Raw genomic sequence first — 6,749 nt, 5'->3', positions numbered from 1 at the left:
GCATCTGAGCAGAACAGGGCAGCTCTGCTCTGCTTCCCATTAAAGGAAGAAATTGAGATTTTTGCTTCCGCCATGTGTGGCCTCATCTAGTGGGGGGGCATTGCCTTCTTTTGGGTGCTGCATTTCTCCTTGCAGGCACCCAGAGAACCGAGCATTCCTGCCAGCACTGGTGCACTGCGAACTTCACTTTCACCCTGGTCTGAAAGACTGGCTGAGCTTTCTTTGCTCTATGCCATTACCATCCCTTTTACTAAATGATTTTGCATCACAACCCTGAAAAAAGAATTAGCATACAGATCCCATTTAAAGCAAGGGGGAAAATACATATATAAAGAGAAATATTTTAGGTAGGAGTTGAATAGCGAATGCTTTTTGGTCTCTGTGGGGAGTAATGATCCACAACAAGGACACAATTCTATATGCATGTAATATCATCACATGCTTCAAAAAGCTTTTAAATCACATAAATGCAGTTATGGACCATTGTACAAAATAAACATTCCACTTGTGTTTAGGCTGTTTTTAGTTCTTTGATCTAAAGTGATGCTTGCAGATTTTATTGCTTTGTAAATTAAAGTGGCTTTGATTTGATTGAGCTAAATTAATAAGACTCCTGCCTTGTTGCAAAATAACTGCCATAGTATATTTGGGCTGCTCTGCACACAAGCAAACTGCAGTCTGTAACAATTCCATTGAAGCTTCATGGAGGATTTCAATACCTATTTTAATTAAAACAAAAGCCTATGCAGCACTAATGTGTTCCTTAAAGAGCAAAAACTTGGAGCATCTTTTTAAATCTATTTTAATATCTCTTAAGGACTGGAAGATGAATGGCAGCAGAACCAGGCTCTGACAAGGTACTTTTTCTGTGCCTTTCCAGTTTTCTTCCTGCACTTCTGAGGCGTATCTCCTTTGAGATAATAAATCCAATGGGAAAGCTGGCGGTTTTTGGGTGTCCTCTCTGCGTATGGAGGTTCTGTATAAGGATGCTGAGCCCCAGCTTCGTGCTTGGTAGCATGATACAGAAATATCCATGCTTCTCCCCCTCGACAGCAGCTCTGAGTCCCCATCCTCCCTTCCTCACTCCCCTTTTCATAAATAATTTTAATATAGTACAGAGTGGCTCAAAACAGGAAACTCTGCTGTTTTAGTTTGGTCTGGAGTCAATTTTCCTAATCCCTGCGGTGGAGTTGCTAAGTTACCCTATCCCAGGGCCCAGCACTGCTTTTTTTCATGTGGAAAAAAAAAAAAAAAAATCTGTTCTTCACAGAAGTGTTGGAGTTTGGAGGAGCCACGGTGTTGCTGTGCAAGGGGCCCTGGGTTTACCGAAGTGGAAATAGCATTTACCGCTACCGAGAGCCGGCCAGTGGAAATAGAAGTCCTGAAGGCTTTGGTGAGGTCAGGAGGGTCAGACATGAGCTGAAACGAAAGACAAACAGTGGCCATTGAAAGCCCTCCGTGCCATCCCCTCCTCTGTAATGAGCCCTGGCTGCGCGCCTGGACAGCAGCCAAGCGTTCATTTACCACAAATCTTCTGTAAATGATTACATTACCTTACATTAGTTTCTGTAGTACCCCCAACTGTTCCTTCCAAAGCAAGTTAAGCAGAAGGAAAGCTGCCACTTTCCTGTAATTATTCCCCCTCGTTGGGACTGCAATGGTGCTGTGCCTTCCTGATGTCCAATGGAGGCAGTGAGTGGGCTCCAATGAGATGGAGAGGGGCATCTCCTGTGGCTGAAGGGTGTGAAAGTGTCCAGAAGCACTGAAACTTCCCCACGCTGCCCACAGGGCTGGGAGTGGTCCCCACAGTTGTCTGTGGCATGTTTTCTTCTGGAGGTTTATGGGGTTGACAGATGGACCTTAGGGAGCGTGACCTGGCATCGGGGCTGATAGTGGCATTTCTGCACCTCTGTGGTCCCAGCGGGGTGCAGAGCTGGGGCTGGGGTCAGGTAATTCTCTGGCTTGCAAGGTCTGAGCCTGGGCCCATCTCCAGACCTGCGGTCTGGATGTCTTAGGGAAACCCCACACCTCTCTAAGCAATTTTCTTCCTTGCTCCCTGTGCTTCCACTTTCATCGGCTAACACAAAGGCTAACGAAAAACTATTTGCCATCGTTCGTCACCTATACTCACATTGAGATCCCCAGCACGTTCCTCTTGGCTTCTGGGCTCTACTTTTTGGAGTAACCCTGAACCCTAAGGGGGACGTGCACGCTGCCATCGTGGGAACCAGTCCTCCTGGACAGCAGTGACAACCACACCACCATTCCTCCCCTCCTCACTGTGCCTCTGATGACGAATTCCTGCGGCTTGCAGTGCGGGGCCAGTTTGTTTATTTCTTCCAGCCCTACATGTGCAGCCCATGCTGCAGCAAGGCAGAATGATCTTTCTCCTGACATGTTTCCATTTCTGCGAGGCACAGGAAATAGCATCTCTTTGCTGGCCAAGGCGTACGTTTACGCTGGAGGCTGGTGCTGGGGGAGCACACTGCTAAAAAAAATCCCTGAAATCTGCGGTGGGATGAGCAGCAAGTAACCACCAGCTCCTGTTTATTGCATGCTGTCCACGTCCTGCTGCTGCTCCCTTTGTCCCTATTCCAGTGCTTGCTGTCACCCCAGCACCACACTCATGAGCATCCCTCCCCATGTCCCCCCCTTTCTTCTCCCAGCTTTCTCCTAAGGCCTGCTGCAAGTCTGCCATTTGGTATTGATCCTCCTTACTCCACAGCTGTTTGTTATTAGTATTAACTCCATGTAAGGTTTGGATAGCTCTGATGGGTCACAACGCAGCGATGCTCTCATTGCAGACACTTCCATTAAGCTCACCAAGCCCATCTCAATGCGTGCATCTCTGCAGTGCTACCTGGAGGGAAGTGCTGCAATGTGGCCAAAAGGCAGCAGCTTTCCAGCAAGTTTGGATACGTAATGGAGGACAGTTACTGCTTCATATCTCACCACTCATCTCCCATTGCTGTCTAAATGCTGAGTATTTCCCTAGGAGGGGAGAACGTGATTGCATTGCTGTGAATTTTGGCATAAATAAGCACAAGGCTGCAGTTGTGCCCTGCTTTGTTCTCCAGGTCCCTGCTGCCTTTGTCACCACCAGAGCTTTGTGTTCACTGCGTAGAACCATTAAGGTTGGAGAAGCTCTCTAAGTTCACCAAGCCCAACCCCACGTCCCTCATGCTGCTTGAGCGCTTCCAGGGGTGGTGCCTCCACCATTTCCCTGGGCAACCGTAGCCCACAGAAACCTACTGCACCTGAGCTGCTCAGTTAAAACCCCAGGTGGGGCAGCTCAGCCCCTGGTCCCCACCAGTGCTGTGTGTCTCAGCTTCAAAACCTTGGGCTGGGTTTGAGCAGGGTTCAAGGAATTGGGAGCGTGGGTATCAGAATGCGAAGGTGACCAGCTGAGATAGGTGGTAATTCGTGGGATTTTCTGCAAAGCATGAGGGTGCTGCTTTTGTTCTGTGGGATTTTTACCCTTGGCATCCCTCCCACTGGGCATGGGCAAACCCATGGAGCAGCCTGGGAGAGATCCTTGCAGGGAAGGGAGCTCGGAGCAGGAGAGGATCCCATGCAAAGGATGCCCACTCCTGTATACGTGGAGTCCTGTGGGCAGCTGTGAATTAAAGCAGCCAGATAACAGTGGGACATGAGTTATTCTGGGATAAAACCCAACTCTTGGACATCACAAAGGGGACCCAGTGTGACCCAAAGCTTCTGCTCCCAGAAGTTTGCCTTTTGTTTGATCTATTTTGCACATCCCTATTAAATAACTAATTATTTAACATCTTTTAAAGCTTTGCTATATTTTACAGCAGGCAGGACACAAATGGCTGCTTTTAATAATATAAAAGCCCATTAGCTTCATTTACTGTTAATGTTAAAATAAACATGAGGCAATTTAGATATACTATTCCAATTTCACGGAAACTTTGATGTTTTTCTTCTCCACTCACATAATTAAGGGAAAAAACTACTAATGATATTAAGTTTGTACAGTGTTAATGACAGAAACAAGCTGCAGCAGAAATTGCAGCCATTAATATGGAAAAATAAAATATTTAACGCGGGAGATAAATGAAAGCAATTTTAATAAAGTAAAATGAAGAAAATTAATTTTAGAAACTTTCAGCATTCTTAAAATGCACTCTGTGACACATCTTCTGTGTTCCTCTGGCTGGGGTTATTTATAGGTGTTGGGGAACTTCTGCTCGTTATTATTTGTAGCATCTACCTGTTTTCTCTTTCTGTCTCCCATTGCTTTCTCCCAAGGTCAAATTCTGCCTGGTTTGCACCCCACAGCAGCAGCCAAAGAGTAAAAGGTCTGTGGTTAAGCTTTGCTGTTCCAGTGAGGCTTGGGAGTTTTGCTTTGTTTGGGGTTTCGTGGTGAACCTTGGACTCAACCCAAGGTGTTCGATGGAAGTTGTGGAACGTGTGCGTGTTGTCAGATGGACAAATTTCAAAATTGGATCATGGTTTCACCTGAAAGCTTCCATGGCGTGGCCCAAAAAGGACAGGGAGCCTCGGGTTTTGGAGGTTCCCAAAGTTTGAAGGAAGCTTACATGGTGCCTCTTCCACCCATCAGCAACTGCACATCGATGCCCGGCAGCCTTCCAGCAGAACCCATTTTCAGAAACAACACCGTGATTTATCTCATTCTGAATCATTTGTTTGCAGGAGGTGATTAATTAAATAAATCCTTCTCATTGCCATTAATTGTTCTGCAGACAACCCGAAGAGATAATCATCGCCTGCTGACAGCCCCTCACCATCCGTCACCCGCATGCGGCGGCTGTCAGCATATCCCAGCCCCTACCTGGGGGGAGAGGCACTGCTACAGAGGCATCTCACAGCACTGTGCAGCGGGAGGATGGCAGATAACTTCAGTCAGCTTGAGAGATTGATATGCAAGGCAAAGGGAAGTGCATTAAGCTATTTAACTGCCTGGAAATCCAACATGATGAACACCCAAAGGTATCTTATTATTAGCTCCGCTATAGCTTGACTTCATTTGCGAGCGCTTAGATGTTGTTCTGATCAGTAGATGGGCTACCACCCAGGAGGTGGCAGCCAGGTGGCCACGTTCCCATGAAGTCCCCCACCCAAATGCTGCACTTTGGAGCAGGGAGTGTGGGCACGATGATGCAACTGCCCGGGTACATGCCTTGTTGCTGCTTGGCAATGGGCATGCCCCATTTTCCCTTGCCAGCCTATTCCCAACAAAGTCCCCACGAGCCAGGCCACCACTTTTCCTCCCCTGGAAAATGCCAAGGGTTTTTGTGGGACCAGACCCATGTGCTCAGCAACGTCTGAGCTTTCACATGTGCCAGAAGGACATTAAATTGAACGTATTCAGTGCTAAGAATTATGGTATCTTTAGAACCTAAAGTGTATAATTAAATTATAGCATCTGAGATTGGAATTGCTTTTTCACTTGTAGGGAGAAGAAAAAATAAGACGTTTTAATAACATGTCATAAGTTTTACAGTTATTGGATTTTCAGATTGTTTACAAAAGCAATATTGTTAAATTGCATAGGGTGTTTTTTTTTTTTTTTTTCCTTAAGTCTTTTGATAAAAAGAATAAACTAACACTAATGTTCCCAGGAGGTAAAACAAAATTGCATTTCACTTTTGTTATTTGTTTAATTATCCATTCAGCCAGTCAGTACATAAAACTCATTTTCAGCAGATTCCTCCTGAAAGTCTCCAGCTCCAGCTGGAACTGCAAAGAGCATCCAACGTGTATTTAACATTAATAAGCCAAGGAAAACCCCAGCAGTTTGGGTACCACCTTCCTGCAGTTCCCAAGGGAATGTGGTGGGAGGGGATGTCAGGTTGGTGACCCCCATTTTTGGAGGCTGAGGAGGAAAAAGTGGGTCATGGTATCTGGTTTATTTTAAAGGGGGAATCCTTGGGGACTCCTTCCTAGAGCCAACAGTGTCCAATGGCCCAACATCAGCACGGGTTTGGAAGCCATAATGCCAATTAAAGCTGAATCTGGAGCAGTCTGGAGGTTAGGAGTTTTCTGCCTGCAGTTGGGGGGGGGAGGTTGAGGTTCAGAGGGATTTTTCCCAACTTTCTCCCCACTGTGAGTATGAAAATGGGGTCATTGCTGCAGCAGAAGGGCTCTCGGTGCTGAAAGCTTTGTGTGTAACGTGACTTTGCCCATTGTAAAGCTGCTCCCGTGGCTGCTTTGCGTATCTGTGTCTTGATTTAGAGATTTAATAGATAGATTTCTGCCTCTGTCAGAATTCCAGTAGCATTATGCATCCATTTCTATTTAAGTGTGCATTATTAGCTATGATTGTTACTAAATCCTTTAAAAATGTGATTTTCTTGGCAAAGTATAGCTGGAAACCCAACACGGCACTCAGCAATAGTGCTCTGTGCAGGTGCTACTGGATCAGCACGCACTGATCCACAGCTGTGGAGGTTTTCCCTCCCCTTTCGGTATCTTATCCCAGATGCCTTCTGCTGCACTCAACGCAGCCTTACACCAAGCAGAGCTGCTGTGGGTTGGATGCTGTGCACCCACCTGAGCTGGGAACTGCTAGAAAAAAGGTTTTCAAGGGGCAGAAAATCTTCGGAAAAGGCACCTTCATAGAATGGCTTGGGTTGGGAGGGACATGAAAGATCATCCAGTCCCAAACCCCCAGCTATTGCACACCACTGAGTCAGCCATTGACAACAACCTTTTGCTGTGACCTGCCAACCAATTGCTTACCTACCAAACAGTCCACCATTCAA

Source organism: Tetrao urogallus, assembly GCF_951394365.1.
Source record: "Tetrao urogallus genome assembly, chromosome: 11".
Classification (NCBI taxonomy): Eukaryota; Metazoa; Chordata; class Aves; order Galliformes; family Phasianidae; genus Tetrao; species Tetrao urogallus.
The sequence above is the reverse complement of the archived record's forward strand: the minus strand, read 5'-3'. Positions refer to the sequence as shown.